The 24,523-nt window shown below is 36.8% G+C and overlaps 1 long non-coding RNA gene across 1 annotated transcript in view; it reads right to left on the minus strand.

Moving 5' to 3' along the window:
- LOC141424114 (uncharacterized) overlaps positions 1-24,523 on the minus strand; it is a 196,962-nt gene that overhangs the window by 119,184 nt on the left and 53,255 nt on the right. The gene's annotated exons all lie outside the window — the stretch shown is intronic.

Raw genomic sequence — 24,523 nt, forward strand, 5'->3', positions numbered from 1 at the left:
TAGATTGCTTTTCTCTTCCAAAATAGTCCTTCTTCTACTTTCCAGCCATCTTTTTTTTCCCTAGATTCTGCACATGAGAGAAAACATGTGATACTTGTCTTTGTCCTTCTCTATTATTTCACTTAACATGATTGTTTCCAGTTTATGTCCTGCAAATGACATAATTTGCTCCTCTTTATGGCTGAATAATATTCCATTGTGTGAGTGTGTGTGTGTGTGTGTGTGTGTATCAGTGTATCACTTTGTCTTTGCCCATTCACCCATTGATAGGTACCTAGGCTGATTCTATAGCTTGACTTTTACAAATAGTGCTGTGATAAAAATGGGTGTGCAGGTAACTCTTTTATATGCTGATTTTGTACCTTCAGGCTTAGTCCCATTTTATTGCTTTAACCTATATTTTCATTTTCTTTTATTATTTACAGAAATTTGATTTTTCCCCAAAGAATGAGAATTTGGTTCCATATGGCTTTTCCACTCATGCATTGGTCACTCATAAAATGTTTAAGAATTCATCATTGGAAAAAGGCAGAGTAGACCAAACAGAATGATTTAAGGTTCATTTTGATGGATCACAAAGTTCATCATTTTTACTTGTTAACTATAGCAAATTTTTTTGAGGTAGAAGAGTACTTGAATTCTTAGACAAAGCAATCAGGCAAGAGAAAGAAATATAGGGCATCTAATCTAGAAAAAGAAGACAAATTTTCACTGTGTGGAAGAACATAATCTTGTGCATAGAAAACTCCAAAGACTTCACAAAAAACTATTAGAATAAACAAATACATCAAATTTGGAGGATACAAAGTCAGCATACAAAAATCGGTAGTCTTGCTATATGCCCATAGTGAATTATCTGAAACAATGTAAGAAAAGCAATGGCAATGATAAGAGATATGAAAAATACCTAAGAATAAATTTAACAGTAGTAGAAGATATTTACAATGCAAACTATGAAACATTGATGAAACTGAAGACATCCTAAAAAGTTTAAAGAAATCCTTTGTTCATTGATTAGAAGAGTCAATATTGGTAAAATGTCCATATTATCCAAAGAAATCTGCAGATTCAATTTCATCCGTATAAAAAAAAATCCCAATGATATTCTTCAGAAAACTAGAAAAAGATCACAAAATCTCTGTGGAACACATATGCAATATATGTGGGGTGTGTGTGTGTGTGTGTGTGTATGTGTGTGTGTGTGTGTGTACGTGCTGCTGGAAGAAGGGCCCAAAGAAGTAAAAAACACTTAGGATGCACAAAAGTCATGAAGGGACCTGACCAATCCTGGTTGTCTTCACTGACTCATGGAGATCTGTGAAATTGTTGGTGAATCCAATCAGTGAACACATGAGGAATATTGTGTGCTACAAAAGTATCCACAGTCACGGTGCAAAATTTTACATATAGCTGAGGAACAAAAGTCATCCCAAGTCTTAGGAAATGAGTGTAAGAGAGAATTTATCTATGAATCTATGACACATTACTTTTCTTAAAAGTGCTTTCATGAAAAGCATGTTAAAAAAATTTTCAAATTCTCGCTTTTTTTCCTTGTACTAAAGAATTGGCTGAGAGGGAAACAGTTGGATGGCAAGCTGATTTGTTGTAGAGGAGAAAACCAAATGAACCCTACATCATGCAAATTCAGTATTAAGTTTGCATATGTACAAACTGTTAATGTATAAAAGGTAGAATTGACCAAACACACAAGGATTTAATTAGTTTTCTGTGTATGTAGCTCTGGTAGTCCCCACATTTTTACAAAGGCTTACACCATCAAACTTCTTTGTACTTTGGAGACAGACCATGCAGAAGAGTTTCAAAACTAGCTCAGAGGTCACTAGCAAGTGCTGTAGCTAGACATGTTAACAAAGATAAAATTCAGAAGAACACTACTAAATCACTTTGCATTACAATCTGAATATCACAACTTTATAATTTGAATCTGTTCTAAATGGCTTCTGTTTGTGTTGTATTTCTTGCACTTTTGTAATTATCAAAACTATACTCACTAATGAATAATGTAGCCTTCTGTTATTTATCTTTCCTTTGGACTCAGTTTTAAGAAAACTGATACTGCAAAATAAAATTAAACTAAGTTTAATCATGTAGAAGCATTTATACACATGCGGCCATTTAATTTTCTTAAAATAAAAAGCAAAAAAGCCCCATCACCAAATATTAAACTTCAGGGTTTTAATTTTGCACATTTGTTCACTGGCAATTAAGAGAAGCATAAGGTTGCTTTGGAATGAGGCTTAAACTTTGTGATTTGGGGTGGTGACATTCCAGACAACATTAAGACTCATTGTCATGCCTCTATGAAACTCTTACTCAAAATATTCTTTTGTGAATCCAAGTATGATATATTTGATACATCATAAGAACCTTTGTAAATTCCACAATGTACCCCTACCCAGCACAATAATAAAGGGGAAAAATAAGATGAAAAAAATTATACAGGGATGCCTGGCACAGTGCCTTACACTTATAATCCTAACTCTTCAGAGGCAGAGATTGGGAGGATCATGGTTAGAGGCCAGCCCAGGCAAAAAAGTTCATGAAATCCTATGCTAACTAGTAAAAAACTGGGTGTGGTGAGACATGTCTGTCGTCCTAATTATATGGGAAGTGTAGATAGTAGAATCAAGGTTCAGGCCAGCCCTGGCATAAATGTAAGACCCTCTTTGAAAATATCTATAGCAAAAAGGACAGATGGTTTGGCTCAAGTGATGGAGTGCCTGCCTAGAAAATTCACAACCCTGATTCAAGCCCCAGTACCACCAAACAAAGGGGACACTGGATCACAGGAGAAAAGAACTAACCCACAGTCGTGTCATCTTGTTAGTAGAGATAGAGATTAAGTCACACATGCTGATTACTGGAATTGATAAAATTAACTAGATAACAGAGGGTGGTTTCTCACCCTGGAATGGAAAAACATCATTCTTTTCTGATTCTTGACTTTAATTAAAATACTTCAATATTTAATGTTGACTAAAAACAATCTTTGGAATAGGTTTTGATACTGGTCACTAGCTGGTTGAGGAAAACCTTCTTTCTTGCCTTTTCCACCTAGGAATGTCTTAACAGTCCTCCATTTGGGGCCCTTTCCATCTTCAAAGCCAATAGCATAACCCTTTAAGTCTCTTTCTGACACTCCTAACTCTTTCTCTCTCTTATAAAACATAATCACAAGAAGTTTACCCTGGAAAATCAAAGATGATCTCTACCTCTCAAGCTCTTTAATTAATTACAATCACATTTTTCTAGCTTTGCAGGATTCAGACATGGAAACCTTAATGCACAGAGAATTATTCTACCTACCAGACCATCTGACTTGCAATGGAGATGAAGATTAATCCTGCCTCTGTGCTCCATGCTGATGGTCCCCCGCTGTCCATTACGCAACTGCCCCCGTATGGGACTGGACGACTTGCACAGAAGCAGATTGAGGTCAGGCCACAGCATGAGCAGGCTTGCCCGGGGAGTACTTAGGGTGATGGAGAGGACTCCTGTAAGACTTTAAGGCTGCAGCTTTGGACACTGATAACTTTCAAATTAGAATCAACTGCAAAACTAACAACACAGGAGGAAGCGTGGGCTGAGAAATAAGATCCTGGGGAAAAGACCGGCTGTTCTCAAAGGCAGCAGGGCAGCCTTACCCTGAAAAGCTGGGCTCTTCTCCAGTCTTCCCTGCTTCGGAAAGTTGAATGTAGGTCTGGAGCCAGGTCTGCATATTGCACTAAGTCATGCATTTCTATTAAGTGAATAGAGCAAAGTCTCATCACCATAAGACTTTGTCCAGTAGCAGTATATGACTAAGATATTGTTGATTGGGTTACCCCAGTAAGTCTACTCCTTCCCAGAAGTCCCAGGTTCTTTGATGACAATGTCACTGCCTATAGAGACTTTTTGTACTTATCTAACAGGTGGGAAATGAGTGAGTTTTCTTTTTTTTAAAAAATCAACATTTTTATTAGGATATATTAGTTGTACAGAGGGGTTGCATTGTGACATTTCCACATATGCTTACAATCTACCTTGGTTAGGTTTACCCCCACCATCACTCTCCCTCATCCCCCCTACCTAAAACAATTCCAACAGGTTTCAGTGTTCTATTTTCATACAAGTATATAAAGTACATTGACAGTGTTCACCCTCCTTTACTATCGCTATTCACCCTCTGCCTTCCAGGAGTACCCACCCCTCACAGGACCTGTTTTACAAACTTGTCCTTCATCTTTAGTGTATATTCTTTGTTCAAAGGGGTTTCTCTAGGTATCTCAGCTGTGAATGTACAGTACTTTAGTTAGATTAATCCCCCACTATTACTCTCCTTTATCCTCCCTTATCCTCTATTACACAACAGCGTTCAGTGCATACTGAGGTTTGAACTCAGGGCCTTGCAGGTGCTCTCCCACTTGAACACACCTTCACCCTGCCTCTCGTGAGTGTTCTATTGGCACTAATATCAGCCAGCTGCCTCTGCATTTTAGTCAAGGGTGATAAGATGACAACAAAGGGCTCAGAAAATCATCTCAAAAAGCAGATCCCTCAGGAGCAGCAAGTTTCCCAGTGTATACAGATAGCATTGTGTACACACTTCTACCTGTACAAATAGAGACTTGGTACTAACTGCCTTTATGTTTTAGGTTGTTAATGAATTCCAATTTAGTTTTTTTTTTTTTTTCTTTTTCTTTCCTTTCCTTCCTTTTTATTTTTTTTTATTTTTTTTTCCATTTTTCTTTTATTATTCATATGTGCATACAAGGCTTGGTTCATTTCTCCCCCCTGCCCCCACCCACTCCCTTACCACCCACTCCACCCCCTCCCACTCCCCCCCCTCAATACCCAGCAGAAACTATTTTGCCCTTATCTCTAATTTTGTTGTAGAGAGAGTATAAGCAATAATAGGAAGGAACAAGGGGTTTTGCTGGTTGAGATAAGGATAGCTATACAGGGCATTGACTCACATTGATTTCCTGTGCGTGGGTGTTACCTTCTAGGTTAATTCTTTATGATCTAACCTTTTCTCTAGTTCCTGGTCCCCTTTTCCTATTGTTAAGGCTCTCTTCTGCTAAGACCAGCCCTTCTGAACTTGTAGCAGAGGGTCCTACTAAGGACATAGAAGTAGATCTTTAGTGTAATAAGCAAGGAAAACTTAAGCTGCTACAATATTTGCTTTTAAATTTCCAAGCATAATATTATAATTCAATTTTGAAAGGCATGGAAGGCAAAACATGTTTTGTCTCCACTTTTGTTTGTGCCTTGAGCTCTCTTGGCCACAGCTATGGTCAGCCACGATGACTATGAAATGGTAAGATTGTCACTCTGGGATCCTGATTCTACATGCTGAACTCAGTACAGCTAAACACCACACACAGACTTCAGGAAATAATTAGCTACATGGCAAGTGTTAAAACTAAACTTAAGGAAGAATAGAAGTAGAAAGGTTTTTAGATGGAGAACTAATCATTTATACTTGGGTTATTTGGGAAATAATGTTCCCATTTTCTCTTTGAGTATTAGTGATTATGGCTTAATGAGGTATTCCTGAAAAACTTGGACAAAATTATATTCCTCCTGGACATTGCCAGTAGCTCTGGCTTGCACAGGTTCATTTATTGTCTAGCTTGTTCTCAGGGTTCAGCAGGAGTCACTGAAGTTCAGGTACCGTGTGTGTCTAACACATTGCACAGTAATTCAGAACTGTTTGTAAAACAGATAGTTAACTTCAACAACAATTAATCCTGCTCATTCCATGTTTTGATTGCTTGCAGAATATGGCTTAATGACATTTGGAAAGATCAAATATTCTAGCTACGTCCAAGCCACATTAATGGCCTGTTTTCTTAATGTTACATGTCTATGCTACCTATTTAAATATAATAACCTCAAAAATTACTAACTTAAATTTAAAAATTCTTACTTCAATCTCCAGTGCTTCATATAAAAAAGGTCTCACAGAAGCCATTCTTTCTAGGTGCATCTCATGCTAATTAAAGGGGGGGGGGTTGTTGTTTCATGGTATTTTCTTTTGAATTTTTCATATTTTCATTCTGAGAGCACATCTCAGTTCTACACACTTGGAAGCAGATGTTACAGCAGTATAATTTGAAAAATTCATGAAAATTCCTTCTCAATTATAACTAAAAAATTCTGGGTCCTGTTAAGTAAGAAACCTGAAATATGCATTAGAATTGTGAGCTCTCTTGCGAATTTGCCAATCCCTGGAGTGGAACCAAATAGCCTTTGATATAAAGGGCAGCAGAAGGCAGAGGCTCTACTGCAGGTGCTGCTAGAGCCTTCTCTAATCAGGTCTAAATTGTGTAGTGGACTGCTGTGGAAGGAGTGGTGTCTGCTCAAGCAAAGAGATTCACTGACCTGTCCTTAAAGATTGACAGCACCTGGAGTGAAACCTCACCTTAGCAACCAATGATCTTGGATCGTGGATCCTGCATGGTCTTTGATGAAAGTTACTTATATATTGGTGCCTAAATGTTTAAGGTATTGGAATAGTGATAGTCCCGACTAGCTCTGTTGTCAGCCTTTGGTGTCTTCACAGGGTTCATTTGGAAAGGTGGGGCATGACAGACAGTGATGTGTCACTTATGTTCTGATAGTTACAGCGTAAACCACTCTGTTGTACTGAGTCCCTGAAAGAGACTTGAGGAAAGCTCCCCTGGATTACTGAAGTGCCTTGCTATCCAATGAGATAGTCTGGCAGTTTCCTAGATTTGTGTCTTTGGTTCAATAGAAATAGACCATAGTGGTATGTGACCACTTTGCACAGTCTGGGTTTCTCTGGAATCCCTTTACCAAATGCAGGAGTTACAGGCTTACTACAGGAAAGAATGAAGCGAATGGGTGAGTAAAACTTTCCTCATGCTACCGCAAGAGTTCAGTCATGAGGAGTGTGCCAGTGCAGGAATAGTGCTCCTGAAGACGTGCAGCCACTTGGTGGCAGTTACAATGCCTGCCTTCTGGTATACTTGGGTGTGATGTAGCTAAGTCAGCCAGTGGCGGGTTGGATGGTTAGACAAGAAATAAGAGATTATTGGTCAAACCAAATACTTCATTTGGGAACCAAGCACCTTAACAGGTAACCTCTTGGACCTTGAGCCACATACTTTCCTTAAGTATGCATTTTTTTCCACAAAATTTTGCAGAGGGTTACGTTACTGAGAAATGAACTGAGACAAATATGAAGGAGTTTATTTAATGGCTGACTGCACTGAAAATCTGAAAACCTGCAGCAGATTTAAACTCTAACTTTTAGAGTAATTTTTAAAAAGCTTGTGAAATTATCAAAATGCACAAGAATCAAGTTTTAATGTATTATATGATGGGTGGATGAGGCTCTCCTTTGTATCATTTCTTTCTTGCAATTCTCAGGCACAGTTTGGCAGTGCAAGACCTCTGTAACATTAACAAATTCAATAAAATGCAAGAATATGGGGGGAAAAAGAATTCTGGGTCCTACCACTGATTTTCTGCTGTAGAGGATTTTCCTCGTTGCTGCAGAACATGTTCACATTCTGCCTAAACATGCTACACGTATTGCTACATATTGAATCTCTGATAATATGCAGCCTTCTTTGTATGTCACTGCAGGTCATGAAGTTGAAACACATGGCTAGGGCAATATTTATGAATAATGTAATAACATTTCAACAGGCATATCCCTCACTATTGGTACTGTGTACAAATGTCTACTTGTACAAAGACTATGCTTAGCTCTACTTTTATAAGTGCATTAAGGTATAATAGTAACAGAATTATATCAATCAGAGGGTAGTTTTATAGAAATTGTTAAAATATTATACCATTCCAGAAAAGTTAGAATGTACACTGAGTACATTTTGACTTTTAATTTTTGTGGTTTATGATTTATTATATCAGATAATAGCAAAATATTTTCTGAAGGAATGCTTGGGATTATGGTGATTTAAAAAGGCCTGAAAAAGTGCCCCTCCAGGCTCAGGTCAATAATGAGCATTGAGGAACCCCACTGATTCCACAGACAGCAAGGACATTGCCCAAGTGGCGGATTCTGCAAGAATAGTGCTCACTGACTCCATGTGCAACCGAGAAGTTGATCAACCAGTGCACTTGTTATTGTCAACTGAATTCATGTAATATTAAGACTTCTATAAGAATATGTTGATAAGCTACTGTACCTCAAGCCTTGTCACATCATTCATATGTATTGTCAAAGTTTCTTACACAGTAGAAATGAAATATCTTGGCCATATTTTGAACCTTGTTGTGGATGATTTTAAGGGATGTGCTCTTTCCATCTGTTTACACATTTTAGGGTTTATCATTGAATGATTCTAAACAATGGTATCAACCACAAAGAAGATAAATAGAATCGAATTCAAGCAAAAATAAAACACCGGTAGAACAGACAAGAATGGTTATGTATTGTGGATTAAGATAGTTGCTGCTAGTAATTTTTGGGGGGCAGTACTGGGTTTTGAATTCAAGGCCTTATACTTGCTAAGTATGTGCTCTACCATTTGAGCCATACCCCCAAGCCCTGTTTGCTTTAGTTATTTTCATGTAGGGTCTCGCTTTTTTGTCTGGGCAGCCTTGGACTACGACCCTGAGGAGTCCCTGGATAAACAGGCACGAGCCACCTTGCCCAGACCATGAGAACTCTTTGACTGGCACCTAAACTAGTACTGATATTTTACTGTGGAGAGATGTATACATTGTTCCACGAGCATTCTAATAGTATTTCTAAAGACTGCCTGGAACTTTTCATGGGAGTGAGCATTTTTAAAAGAGTATGTTTGGATCAGGTTTGAAGAACTTGATTTCCTCTCAGTTTTGTTGCACGTGCTCTACTGCTTGTCAAATGTACTCTGATAATTGTGGCCCTGTAAATGTTTAATAGTCCATAATTTGTCATTCATTTATTCATTGTATTTTGCCAATTATTAAAAATGAAAATAAGGAACTCATGTATTACAACATTTATAATATGTAATAACTAAAAGAATCAAACTCAAAAGCAAGGAAATACCAGAGAAAGTATTGCACACAACTTCTGAGATATTGGTTATCACAGTTGTTTTTAGATTAATGTTTCTTGAAAGATAACACAACAGAAGATATCACAAGAGAAGTCATTAAATTCACTTGGAGAGATAAAAACTTTTCCTTAATACTAAACTATCAAAGAAATCTGTCAAGAGACATTGTGTAGCAGAAAAGATGCAAAAACATTCTTCAAGTAGACACTTCATACATTTCTAAGGACATAAATTTACATTTTAATTTAGGGAATTTTTCATAGGGATGAAAGAATAAAGAATTGCAGTATTTTGTTTCCTTTTCATTTAACTGAACAAATTTTACGATTTGCAGATATGCTTCCAAAAATAAGTTTTCTCCACATTTATACCTTTCTCAATCTCATATAAGACATTTTAGATGAATTTTTCTCTCTTCTCTTGATTTTGATGGTAAATGTCTAGTCTAGTCATATATTTATTAAGCTCTCTCATTATTTCTGATCACAGTCACATTTGGAAATACTATATAAGATTCCCTGTCTCTATATTACTCTCTAAGATAAAAAGTTTCAATTGAACTTTCAGAAAATGCTAGATTATAGCAATTCATGGCCAAATTCACAATTTCGGTCTGTGACAATATTCTGTATTGTTTATTAAAGACAGTTCCTTAAGTGTTAGGTGCCAAATGTAAAGGAGGAAAACCTTTCAATTTGTTGTGACAGTTTAAGATCTGGTCTTGAATTCATGCCAGATGGGATTACTGAGCTTCCGTGTGGAGTCAGGACACCAGAGTGCCTATTTCTAGTCAAGATCACTATTCTCCCCTCCTCTGCCTGGAGAAAAGTTTTATATGCTCACAGATTTTAGAAAAGTATTCAATTGACATTTCATAACAGGGCAACAAAAAGTATGGAAAGTCCTTTTTTTGAGTATCACAGTTATAAATGGGCATTAGAAGATAACTTCTAATTCTTACACTGCCCTGGGTTCAGAAGAAATTTTCTTGTAATGATGGCATAGAGTATGAAATAGTGGAAAACAACTGAAAACAAGCAACAATAATAAAGCTAATGATATTGATTCATCATGAATATAGTTACTGCTATTATGCTGCAGTCAACACTGAGTTGACCTGAGAATTAACACCGTCAATAAGGATTGCATCTTTTGTTGAGTTTACATATGGATATGTGTATATTTTCTGCTATCTAATATCAAAATCTTGACAGACGTATCGTCTGCCATAAAATGTATACTATCTGAGCTTTCTCACTGAGGATTTATATCCATTAAGAATAGAATCATTGAACATAAAGCATGCCTATACCTTCTGTAACACAGTGTTTTGATAAATACTATTTTGAGGAACATACTCTAACAGATGTTAAAAAAAAGGTGACTGGAGTCTTAAAAGTCTCTAACAGATGAATAACCTGTTATATACAAGTCATCACTATTTATGGTTTTGAACATGTGAATGGACCATATTTGAGTCTTTCTTGTTTTAAATAAAATGTTATTTAAGGTGAGTGGTTTGACAACCATGGTGCTTACCACTAGAAAAAAATCTAAGTTTTTTCTGGATCATTGTTTGAGATTTTATTAAAGTACCTCTGATTACATGTAGTTATATAATCCCAAAAATTGATGTTGAGGCAGATCTACAAAATGTGAAAATTTTGTGATGGTACCTGTCTAACAAATGGTCATCTAAAGAAAATACAGCTCCAGTTTGCATGCACCCACTATGGCTGGAAATCAATCTACCAGTATGAAGTCACTGAATGTGGAGTTGAACGAAGAAAACATAGTTAGCCCTAATGAGCAGGTATAAGCAGGCTCCAGCACATCTCTGGTGTGTAACTTAAACTTCCTGAATGTCTGGAGAGAGTAATTATTTAGCATGTCTTTTTAAATAAATAACTCTATAAGAAGCATTCTTTTAAACAAACACTATGTGTCTCTGAATTGGAACCAAATCATCCTTGTCTCTTGATGTTCACACCTTTGTTGAATCTTTCCCTCTGAGTTTAGGCAGGACTGGTTCTCCTTCAACAAATAGAATACAGCAAAAGTGACCAGAAGACCCTTCCAAGATTTTGTTACATAAAATTGTAATACTCACTTTCCTAGGAGACTTCTCTTTTTCGTCTTAGTTAAAGCAAGAAGTCATGTTAGATAGTCCCACATAACAAAAAACTGAGGGTGACACTGGGCTAACAGGCCCTGGAACCAACAGATCACACAAATCATGAATTCTGCTGATAGCCCTGTGAGCTGTGGAGAAGAGCTTTCCCCAGCCAGACGCTGAGATGAAGCCACACGGATAGGTGATGTGACTATGACTATACCCCTGGAAAGAAGCTTGCTGAATTGGGCCCAGATTTCTGACCCACCAAACCACAAGAGTATAAATGGATATTGTTTTAAGGCACTTTATTCTCTTCATATTGTTACACAGAATAGGTAATAAATGCAACTTGTGTACGTGTCAGACACCATTCTAAGAATCCTAAAAAATATTTACTCTTTTAATGTCCATAACAGACCCAGAATATTATTAACTTCAACATTATAAGAAGTAAAACAGAGGCACACTAGGTTAAAAGAATTTTTCAAGTTAATTGCACAAGCAAATAGACAAGGTAGGATTTAGGCTTAGGTAGCAACACTTCTGAGAACATATCATTAATCTTCAAGCCACTTGCCCTGCAGTGGTCCTGTGACAACCTAAAGAAAAGTTAGCCCAACATAAAATACCCAACGAGGATATATCATGATAAATTTCTTTGAAAAAAATAATGGGATGGAGCCTAATAGTGTTGTATGCTGTCCATCTGAATCTCACTGAAATATTTCCTCACAAACAGTTCCAGGAATTTTTGTGCTTCCTGGCAAGTGCAATCAAACCAAGAAATAGAATGCCTTAACTGGTTCTACAAAAGAGACTTGCGATTGGCTTCAGCCTATCTACAATCTGTTGATAATGTAGTTAGAGAAGAAACCTCTGCCAGAACACAATTGAAGCAGGAAGCTGTAAACGTTTCAGCCAAATTATGCAATTGTTGCTTTGCCTTAACCATCACATCCCATAATTTCAGTCACCCCATTAGACTGAAAACCTCAATACTGTCCAGTGTTAAAATAAGTTTAAAGAAAATCTTTTAATTTGGCCTAAAATATTCTTTTATAGAGCTAATGAAATGAAAATTGATTAGAAAGTAAAGTCATGTGGTCATATTATTGAATTGTTTATGAGTCAGCAGTTATAAACACAGTGGGGTAAATGGTGTCATATCCTAAGTGGCAGATGGAAGACCCCTTTTAATTCAAAGATTCTAGCTGATTCTCTGAGTCAAATAAGGTGTTAACCTTTACAAAGTAAGTGGCAATCTTATCACTATTCTAGTATTCAAAACTAGAATACTAGAATATTCTAGTATTCTAAGGATGGAATATTAAAAATATTCCATATTTTATAGGGAGTTAATATTTTTATTAAATATGTTTAATAGTCCATACTTAAAATACTATTACATGATACTATCATTACATACTAAAAATTATTATACCATATAATAAAAATTTTGATACTGAAAACACAGAAGCAACAGATTTATTTGTAATACTCCCTTACAATTTACTAAATATCCACCATTCCTTAGTACTCTAGCTACAGTGCCTGCCTAGCAAGCACAAGGCCCTGCATCAATCCCCAGCACTGTCAAACAAAACAAAACAAAACAAAACAAAAACCAGACTACTCTTGTCACAGTGAACAATTCCCCTGGCTATGAAGGTATCTTCACACAGGTACAGGTCTTCACACTTCTGACTCCAGCTGCTCCTACTTGACTCCTGGTGAGCCAGTTCCATGCTGTTGTGCTCTGCCTCCCACCACTTGTCTACCTGTGAAATCTATGTCTTTTTTGGCAGCATTACACCTTTTAATGGCATGTTTATGTTTACATGACTTCCATGTAATGATTTCCTCTGCTACTCTCACCCTCACACTTTTACTACCAGTGCACAGCAGGTTTGCAACAGAACATGTTTGTTTTGTGAGTGAATGAATTAGGTCAAGGTTGATAGTGTTGTCAAAAATACATCATGTACATAATTTCATACTATTGTTCAGATTATTATATGCTTAAAGTACCAAAACAGACACTTATGAAATGCAACTGTCCTTAGATTTGTCACAATAGGGTGACATTATTTTCCCACTGTGTCACTTGTGGTATGCAAATGAAGTCACTAAATCTCTTCAAGTTTAGGGTTCACAAAACATATTTAAGACACTGATTTCTTCTACCTGTGTGCCAATGACAAAGTCATAAAAATTATAAAGTGAAAAAATCCCTAAGGCTTTTGTGATAAGATTTTATTTTGCATCCTTGTCTCCCTTGAGAATTGTTCCTCACCTTCTTTTGTTACTTTTAGGAAATCTTTCAGTAGGGGTGAGGCGACCAGAGAATGAAAGTGAGAACAAAGAAAATTCACTTACTTAAAGAATTGTTAAAAACACTGAATTGTTTTTATTCACTTGCGGTTATATATCAATAATTAACTCACAGGTTGTAAGTAAACTGCCTGTAATCCAAGACTTTCCCACACAGAACCTGCTCTGTCAGGCAGTATTCAACAATATTCCAGTCACAGTGAGAAATATCTCAAACCTCCAATCGACTTAAATATAATGATTGGGTGAGCTTAATTCCACACTCGTGAAACATAACAGATGAAAGGTTGTTTTCACACCTAACTAATGCATATCCCATCCACGTACAAAACCCTTCAGTTCACCTTCCAGTTAAGAGACTTACTTTCCAGATCCAGTGTAAATCCTAATACAGGTAGCATTTCAAACTGTTCATCCTCTTTGTTGACTTCAAACACCCCTCATTCCTTCCTTCCTCTTACCCAAATGTCAGGCTAGTGATACAGATATTCTTCCTATTATTTGATAAGGAGACTGGAAGGAGGAAGTTTAGGGGTGGTCAGAAGCACTTTGAATTTGAAATGTCTTCTCATAGTAGCCACATAACAGGTGCATGGCACCATATCCAGCTTTCTTCTGCTGAGATGGGCTTTGCAAACTCTTCCTCAGGATGGCCTGGAACCGTGGTTCAGGCTTGCCGGGGTACAAAGAGAGACCATAGTTCCAAAATAACCCAAGCAAAAGTAACTGTAGGTGTGGCTGAAGCAGCAGAACACCTACTTAGCAAGCATAAGGCCCTGAGTGCAAACCCAGTACCACCAAAAAAATAAATTTTTAATATAAGCAATAGATACATCTATACCCATATTCACATGCAAATATATATTATTTTTGATAATTTTTAATGTAAACATTTTTTAGGGATTTGGTGACAGTGTTGCAGGAGAGCTCAGACAGAGACCGAGAGAGCACCAAAGGTTTTGGGAAGCAAGTTTATTAAGCAGGCTGGCAGCGACTCAGTGGGCTTGAGTTCAAAGGCTGAGCCCCAAGAACAAACGGGCTTTCCTTATATACCATTTAGAATGGGTTCCAGAAATGGGGGGCCTACAGCTTATCCCATACATGGTCATATGTTATTTCACTGGCCACTTTAACCTCTGTGACAAGGTGACCCTTTTCTGGCCTCAAGATAACATTCCCCAACTCAGGTTTTCCTTTGTTTCACTGTAGCACTCATTAATATCTCTTCCTCCTCCCTGCCTTCCTTCCACAATAGAAGATAAGAGACCCACAAAGTAAATAAACCAGCCTACTAGGTTGGTTCCTTGTATTTATTGACTTTTGTGATGTAAAAGTTTATTGGCTTTTCTGAAAATTTTAAATAATTAGAGACAAAATAAGAGTGAACACAATGGATATTAAGAAATTGTGCATACTTGCAAATATCTTCTTACATTCATAACTTGTAGTTTCACTGTCTTCATTGTTCTTAATTTTATTATAGTCATATTTCCCAGTTGCCTCATTTATGATCTGTGCTTTGTGGGTACTTTAAAACCTTGCCTTTTCACAAAAACAGACATGAAGACCAGTGGAACAGAATAGAGGATCCAGATATGAAGCCACACAACTATGAGCAACTTATCTTTGACAAAGGAGCTAAAAATATACGATGGAGAAATAGCAGCCTCTTCAACAAAAACTGCTGGGAAAACTGGTTAGCAGTCTGCAAAAAACTGAAACTAGATCCATGTTTATCACCCTATACCAAGATTAACTCAAAATGGATCAAGGATCTTAATATCAGACCCCAAACTCTTAAGTTGATACAAGAAAGAGTAGGAAATACTCTGGAATTAGTAGGTATAGGTAAGAACTTTCTCAATGAAACCCCAGCAGCACAGCAACTAAGAGATAGCATAGATAAATGGGACCTCATAAAACTAAAAAGCTTCTGTTCATCAAAAGAAATGGTCTCTAAACTGAAGAGAACACCCACAGAGTGGGAGAAAATATTTGCCAATTATACATCAGACAAAGGACTGATAACCAGAATATACAGGGAACTTAAAAAACTAAATTCTCCCAAAACTAATGAACCAATAAAGAAATGGGCATGTGAACTAAACAGAACTTTCTCAAAAGAAGAAATTCAAATGGCCAGAAAACAGATGAAAAAATGCTCACCATCTCTAGCAATAAAGGAAATGCAAATTAAAACCACGCTAAGATTCCACCTCACCCCTGTTAGAATAGCCATCATCAGCAACACCACCAACAACAGGTGTTGGCGAGGATGCGGGAAAAAGGAACCCTCTTATACTGTTGGTGGGAATGTAGACTAGTACAACCACTCTGGAAAAAAATTTGGAGGCTACTTAAAAAGCTGGACATCGATCTACCATTTGATCCAGCAATACCACTCTTGGGGATATACCCAAAAGACTGTTACTCCAGAGGCACCTGCACATCCATGTTTATTGCGGCACTATTCACAATAGCCAAGTTATGGAAACAGCCAAGATGCCCCAGCACTGACGAATGGATTAAGAAAATGTGGTATTTATATACAATGGAATTTTATGCAGCCATGAAGAAGAACGAAATGTTATCATTCGCTGGTAAATGGATGGAATTGGAGAACATCATTCTGAGTGAGGTTAGCCTGGCCCAAAAGACCAAAAATCGTATGTTCTCCCTCATATGTGGACATTAGATCAAGGGCAAACACAACAAGGGGATTGGACTATGAGCACATGATAAAAGCGAGAGCACATAAGGGAGGGGTGAGGATAGGTAAGACACCTAAAAAACTAGCTAGCATTTGTTGCCCTTAATGCAGAGAAACTAAAGCAGATACCTTAAAGCAACTGAGGCCAATAGGAAAAGGGGACCAGGAACTAGAGAAAAGGTTAGATCAAAAAGAATTAACCTAGAAGGTAACACCCACGCACAGGAAATCAATGTGAGTCAATGCCCTGTATAGCTATCCTTATCTCAACCAGCAAAACCCCTTGTTCCTTCCTATTATTGCTTATACTCTCTCTACAACAAAATTAGAGATAAGGGCAAAATAGTTTCTGCTGGGTATTGAGGGGGGGAAGCAGGAGGGGGTGGAGTGGGTGGTAAGGGAGGGGGTGGGGGCAGGGGGGAGAAATGAGCCAAGCCTTGTATGCACATATGAATAATAAAAGAAAAATGTAAAAAAAATTATATAAAAACTGCAATAGGGAAAAAATAAAAAAATAAAAAATGAAAAAAAAACCTTGCCTTTTTATCCTACAGTATGATTCCACTGGTTTTTTTTGTTGTGGTTGTTGTGCAGTTTTGGGGTTTGAACTCAGGGGTTGGCACTTGCTGGGAAGGGGCTCTACCACTTGAGTCACTCCCAGTCCCCAATCTTTTTGCTTTAGGCTACCTTCGCTGATCCCTGCTTTTGGAGTTCTTAGGTATATTGTGTCGAGCTGTGTGGTAGAAACACTGTACAATGGTGTGCTGGTGCCCATGTCTTCCCAGCTCTGCACGCAGTGAGATTAGCTTTTAGTTTGAAATAAGAAGCATCTTCTTGTTTGTCTAGAAAACGCTGGGAGGAAATGTTAATGCAGATGAGATTCCAAATGTTTGGTGTTTACATCTATTACATTGTGAACAGAACAAAAATGTGGAAATATTCTTCAGTATCTAAAGTGATTATTACCCGTCACTGAGAAATGAGTGACACACCAAACATGGTTTCATTGTTGTACTTCACTTCCTCATTAAGTAAGCAAAACCATCAAGAGACTTTCACATTGTACTTTTTTACAAATGGCAACTGTAAGTTGGCAACATTCTAAGAGGTTGGCAAAAATCAGCTAAAGCATTTCTAGGAGCATCAGCTGGTCTACGGGATTGGTGAGCATGAGCATTGTATATCTTACTTTGATTTGTAAATTACGTGGCACACACCTTTCATGTATTAGTAAAGTTACAATGTATTTATGTGTGTTCCCATATCTGTAGATTTACACCTGCAGAAATCTGATTGTGAACCACTTCCTAGGACATCATTGCTTATAGCCTGTGGGTTTGATTTACAGTCTACTGGGTGCTTTCCTCAGAAATGCTCAGGTGCTAGCTGTAGCTGAGTCTGTGTTTGCACACATCCAAGCAAAGGGGAGTCTTGAAACCAAATTCTGATAGCAATGACTTAAGAGAGTCCTCGCGGTGACGGCCATGCTCATTGTTCTTCCCAGGTTATACAGTTTTGTTCTGAAGTTGTATCTCACTGCCTTTGTCTTCTGGTATATTTATGCCACAGTATAAGTGTAAACTCCATGAAATTAGGCTGCAATTGTTTTGTTAATTGGCAGATCCCAGAACACATGGAAACTTTCAATACCTATGCACTTGGAGAATGAATAAATGAGTGAATTCAATTTCATCTTCCTTTTTGTGGTCTCTCCTATTTCTTAGGCCTTTTTGTTTTTTGTTTTTCTGTGTGTGAGTGTGTGTGTGTGTGTGTGTGTGTGTGAGAGAGAGAGAAAAAGAGAGGGGGAGGGGAAGGGAAAAGAGAGGAAGAGAGGAGAGGAGAAGAGAGGAGAGAAGAGGAGGGGAAGAGAGAGGAGAGGGAACAGGAATTATGGCAACATTAATTATACCACTCTAGCACAGCACTGTCCATTTAGCTTAGAGCTAAGCTTCCCTAAGCACCTTCAGAACAGAACCAAGGTAAAAGCCACAGGGTTTGCTCTGGGTCGGAAGTGATCTATATCAAAAGTAAAAGTTCTTTGAACTTTTGCATTTACACTTAAAAATCATACTGGTTTTTGCATTCTTCTCTAAAAAGTGACAGATTTCTATTTACTTCAAAACCTACGACAGAGAACTTTTTATGAAAAGCACTAACTAACTTTTCTTCTGTAAATCTTTGAATAACTCCAGTGGTCCAATTTAATGTATGCTGTCTTGCAGTGGCTTATTTACATACGTCGGCATACACTCCAGGGTTTGTCACACTGTTTTAGAAATTTTACATAGCTACTCGTAAAGTCATCTTTTAGCAATTTATGAATACAATTATTCCTCTGTAAGATCTACATTTTATATAAAAAACAAATGTATATAAACAAGCACATATTACCTCCAACATCATAGCCAAAGTAAACCTCAAAATCACTAATAAAAGCACACAATACTCTAATTAAAACTGTATTTCTCTTTGAGGGTGTCTATTAATTACAAAATATTATATTATTTTACTCCATTCAAATAAATTGAGGTGTTTGAGGGGGCCAGTTAACTATTTAAAAAAGCATATTTAAAATTTATTTTTAAAAGCCTTTTGTATTTTAAGTTTTAAAACTTTATTTTATTTTATTATCATATTGTTGTACTGGGGTACATTGTGACATTTACAAAAGTGCTTACTAAAATTTCTTGAGTATCTTCCATAGTTACTTTTTTACCTGAATTTCTTAAAATTAAATTAAATAACTAAGGAGATAAACTGATATTAAATAACTATGATATTGATATTTGAGAGCCAGTTACATGGTTGATGATAAAATAAGGTTATACTGTCACAATCTTAAAATGTTCTGATTATTTTGGCAATCCCAGTTTTCTCATTTATTTATGGAAGTGAGTTGTGCCAAGAAGAGCAGAGAAGTGCTCACAAATGTTAAGTAGCCAAGATTGTTTCTTGGCAGAAATTTGCCTGTTCTCCTTCCACTTGTGGTGTTAAGGGTTAGACAGAGGCCATCACGTCATTTTAGGCATTTCCATGTTATCTGGCAGAATTCCCTTTTAAAACATGTCTCATAGATTCTTAACTTTTTGAGAGAAATGAATTAATTGTGCTCAACATAATAGAGGCTTTTGAGATTCAAAGGCATGAAAAGTCTTCCGATAATTCTATATACATAGTGGCTGGCCTCCAGGCATCATCCTTCTGATCTCTGTCTCCCAAGTAGCTGGTATTATAGGAGTGAGTCACTGTGCCTGCTGCTTAAATAACGCACATTTTAAGGAATGAAATCAGTTATTAAAAAAGTAAATCAGTTATAAAAAGCAAATGTAACCTGAAACCTTTTTTAAAAACATTGTAAAACAGTGCCCTTCACATTCTTCAACATCAACAGTCATAATTTGTCATGAGAACACAGCTTCAAGTCTTCATACCAAGAACAGAACTGAGCATCATTCAGACCATGTAAAATTCCAGTCACAGTTGTTCTTATCTCTGCTAATTACATTTCCATACAGTAAGCACCTACACAAGCAGTCTTCTGATACCATCTTCGCTTAGTGAGAAGGGAGGTTTACATTTCTAGATATTTCACAACCCCTCATAAATTGTCATTAAATGTAGGAATTTTTATAGATAGCGTGAGTCAACTACGATTCATTGTTTCTTTTCCTTTGAGCAGAAAAGTTTTTCCTTTGAGTGGAGACTCACTAAGTCACGGGAAATGTGGGGTATCTGGAGAAGTTTAAAAAAGCAAATGGGAACAAGGACAGGGGAGTTGTCGATCAAAATCATTCCCCATAGCTGTAGTTAGAAGAAATTCTGATGTTCTGCTGCACAGTGAGATGACAGTATTTAATTATAATGGACTGTAGATTTCAAAACAACTCTAAGAGAGAATGTTAAGTGTTCCTACAACAAAGAAGTGGTATATATTGGACGTCATGTGTATGATAATTATCCTGATCAGATTATTCCACAATGTATACACACACTGAAACCTCACCTTGTATCCCATAAATGTATACAATTGTTATTTGTTGATTAAAAATAAGATGAAAATTTTTAAAGTGTCCATTTAGCTTTTCACTAAAGTTTTAGGAAAACACCATTTTATCCAGATGGACAAGTGAGCAGAGCAAGAGCAAACGTGAAGCACGGAACTTAGTTGAGATACTCGTACTGCTTCTGTAGAAATAAATAAAAACAAAGAAACAGCAGAAAGTGATGGAATAAATGTGTGGAGATTATGTCACAGAAAGTCATATTTCTAGAAAGAAGAATTTTTATTTTTATTAAGCTCTTATGAATTTCCCTGTGTCTAAATTTTTAACTATGTATTACTCCATTTCATTTGCATTCTTAAGCTGTTTATGAAATAAGATGGCAGATAAGTTCTTAATTCTGAATGTTTCCAGCTTGTTTTATAAAGATCCAGGCTATATAAGCAGGCCACTTTTATTATTTATAATGAAGGACTTCCTTTTAAGTAAACTCATTTGGTAGAGGTAATCATACTTTTTTCATCAAAAAGGAAAGAACATGCTGAAAAGAGGGTAATAGTAAAGTGCATTGGTTCCCTAGTCCACACTTACTCAAAATGTCATTTGATTGTAATATTGATTCATTCTTTAAAATGCATTTTCCTGATCAAATTATTATAAAGAAAAATTATCATTATGATTTAAAGATAAATTTAATATTATATTCTTATAAAAAGAAGGTATTTATATTTCACTGATAGGACTAATCTTTTCCTAATGTTTGCTTACTCACTAATCTTGGAATCCTTTCATTCACTTTTCCTTTAATTTTGAAAAGCAACTGAAGTTTCAGGAAAAAGAATGTCTTGTAGCTTAACACTGGAAAATAGTGATACCAGTTAATGTTTCCCTTCCCCAACTCCCCACATAGACTCATTATCTCTCCCTGATACACTATCATTTAGATTTTATTCTTTATTCAATTCTATGAAACTTCCATTAGAATTGTCAAAAATCAATCAGTTTGTTACTCATTGCATATTATCTTTGATACTATGTTTTGAAATATGTAAATTGGATTTTAATGAAAAGGATTTTTCTTCCAAAACTCATGTTAGAATAAAGTACTTCTAAAAACTGCATTAAGATAGGTCACATGGGAGACTGCAAAGCAGCTTTAGAGGGCATTTGGAACAAACTCTGTCTTCATGATGCAATCACATCCCAGAGGTCTCACTGCCTAGTGCAATCACCTTGTGGGTTAGGATTTCAACATACGAGTTTGGAGAAGATACAAAAATTCAGACCACAGCATTTTACAGTATCTCTAGCAATTGAAAAATGCATTAATAATAGTGATTATAAAGAATATGCACTCAGATTGCTTCTTTCAACTAATCTCAAGATTTCAAAGAAAGATAAAAATAGCCTCAGAGCATACTGTGAAAACCAGAAGACATTTGTGGTAATATTTAAAGACATTCTTATCAGAATTCTTATCAGCAGGACAGAAGACTATGCTAAAACCATGTCCAGAGTTTGATTACATGGGAAGTAAACAATATTGTAGAAGGAATTGATAGCTCCGAATGCCTTCTGTACTAAAGTTGGGGCCCTGATGGAGAAAAAGGTAGAATCCAAATGCAACTGTCCAGAGAGGAGTTATTTAACACAAATAAACTTTCTAGAGTAGGAAAACCCTCTTATGGAGGATACCCACATCCACCTGATGCTTTGGGGAAAAAAATGAAGGTACAGGATGAGTCGATTGTACTCTGGGTTCATTTATTTTCAAGCACTTTCCTGGGGTAGATGAATAATAAATACTTTGGCAAAGCCCCGAGAAGATGTTGGGACCTTGCTTCTACAATGGCTCCTAGGAGTATGGAAAACTGGTAAATCATGCTAAGTGGTATAGAAATGGCAGAATGAAAGGGGCTATTGGAAAGAGAAAACAAGTAAAAGGTTCAGAGAAATGGGAAAGCCGGAGTGGATGTTCTACAGAAGGCTGGAAAGCTGTCAGAGAAGTTTCCCATGGGAACCCACCAGGAACCCACCAGGATCAACATTAACACCAGAGCACAACCAAGCAGCACTTAACTCGGGAAGTTCAGTGGCCTGTTTCCTCAGTACTAATTTACTGCATTAATCCTTTGCCCCACTTTTTATCTTGTTAAAAATCACACCAAAATGTAGTAAAAGAGAGCTTACAGAATGTTAGCAGGAAATTTTAAGTGAAATGGGAGTACTTGCTGAAGCCATGATGGCTGTTCTCTCCTGAGCCCAGCCCACAAATTGATTACAGCAGAGATTAATGACATTTTGGAATTCTGTTCTATCAGGATTTTATCATTTCCCAACTGAATACTTTACAAAATGATTTCCTCACTCTCAGGGCTATTTTATTCAGAGCATGAAGTCTCTTCAATTGGAGGTATTCCACAGGTGTAATAAGATCCAGTGTGGTGAGGGAGGGACTCAGTTTTCTTAAATTTACCTGTTTTATGACAGTGTTATGAGACACTAGGTAAGGACACCTGTTTGGGAGGTTTCTCTCTTTCATACTCGAAAAATACAATGAATTTGATGAACCGTCATGGTGAAAGTTTACATCTGTAGACTAGCAGTATGCATGGATTAACCCACCCATTCGTGAAGTTTCTGTAAGGCATGTAAGTGTATTCTGCAGGTTGGAAAAAGAACCGAGACATTTAGAAAATTTTTATATCAAAACTCTTAAATTTATACGTTACCCATTTTCATTTTGATCATGATTGCAGTTCTCTTGATTGTGCATTTCCCTGTACAAGTTTAGAAAAAACACCTCAAGTTCTAAAATAGAAATGAAAATAAGGATTCTAGTTTCTCAATTTTTCTTTTAACACCAACAGTTCGTTTTAACTCTACTCACCAAAGAAAATTTTCACTAAAATTCCAAAAATGATGATTGGCTATAAAATAATTTTACATTTAAGAATTTAAAACTAATCTCAAGACAGAAATCTCACAAGCTTGTTACAGACAGGAGGCTTACAGGATATTGTTAAGTACTGCCTTCTGGGTTCAGGGATACCAGTCCTGTCTATTGTCGTCATTATTTATCTTTCTAATTTTACTATTTCAGCTTTGTAACAGTATATTTCTTAGCTTTTACAATTGCAAAGTGCAAAATTTCTCTGCACTCTCCTTTTCAAAAACAGATTTTCCATTAAAATTACAAATCTAACCAAATAGTCTAACAGAATCTAAAGTTAAACTGTTTTTGGCAAGAAGAAAACAGAAAACAGCAGTATCATGAATTTCAACAACTTTTCTTTCTGTAACTTTCAGGGTTTTTAAAGATTCTTTTTTCAAATGCAAATGTAGTTTAAATACTAAAATGAAGAATTTCCCAGAGTGAAGAGGAGAAAGGGTTATTTAAAAATAACAATAATTGTTCTGGGTTAACAACAATTTTTGCCAGTGAAGACCTCTTCCCTGGCTGTACCCATGGTGGCAGCTAGACTGGAACAATTTTCACTGTCTTATACAAATTTCCCACTCTCCCTCCAAGAAAAAAAATATGAAAAGACAGGGAAAAAGGTCGCCAGATGCTGGTGGCTCACATATGCAATCCTAGCTACTTGGGAGGCTACTTGCCAGCCTGGGCAAAAAAAGTTTGCAAGCCTCTCTTTCAGTGAAAAAAAGCTAGGTCTGGTAGAGCCCACCTGTCACCCTAGCTAAAGTGGAAGTATAAGAAGAATGTGGTCCAGGCCAGTCTGGGCAAAAAGCAAGCTCTTACCTTTAATATAACCAGATCAAAAAATGCTGGAGATGTGGCTCATGCAGCCTACCTAGCAAGGGTGAAGCCCAGAGTTCAAACCCTAGTACCACACACACACACACACACACATACACACACACACACACGGAAACAGCTTATTTATAAGCACTGTATGATCTCACTGGTCATACAATGACTAGTGAGCAAATACAGATTTGCACATTGGGCTTCACCAGGTTTCATGCTCTGTGTAGACCCAGTTTCCACTCACTCTTTTTACTCTCCATGCCCATCCCTGTGCTGGAAACCTAGTTGGTATGCTGGAGCCTCTGTGTTTGTTTGTTATATTTCTGCATGTTATTAACATTGTCTTCTTTCCTTTTATAAATAGAAGAACATAAATTTATGCAAATCAAAAGTACACCTTTACAGAAACACTGACGAGGAATTTCAAATTTTGTGGTGTCCATGTGTGTGTCTTTGGGTCACATGAAATTTTTATTAGTATGATAGCTGCATAACAACTGGGCTTGGGGAATAGCTTCTTTCTAAAATTTTTCCTTAAGTATAGTATTTTTC

This window comes from Castor canadensis, chromosome 6 (assembly GCF_047511655.1).
Source record: "Castor canadensis chromosome 6, mCasCan1.hap1v2, whole genome shotgun sequence".
Classification (NCBI taxonomy): Eukaryota; Metazoa; Chordata; class Mammalia; order Rodentia; family Castoridae; genus Castor; species Castor canadensis.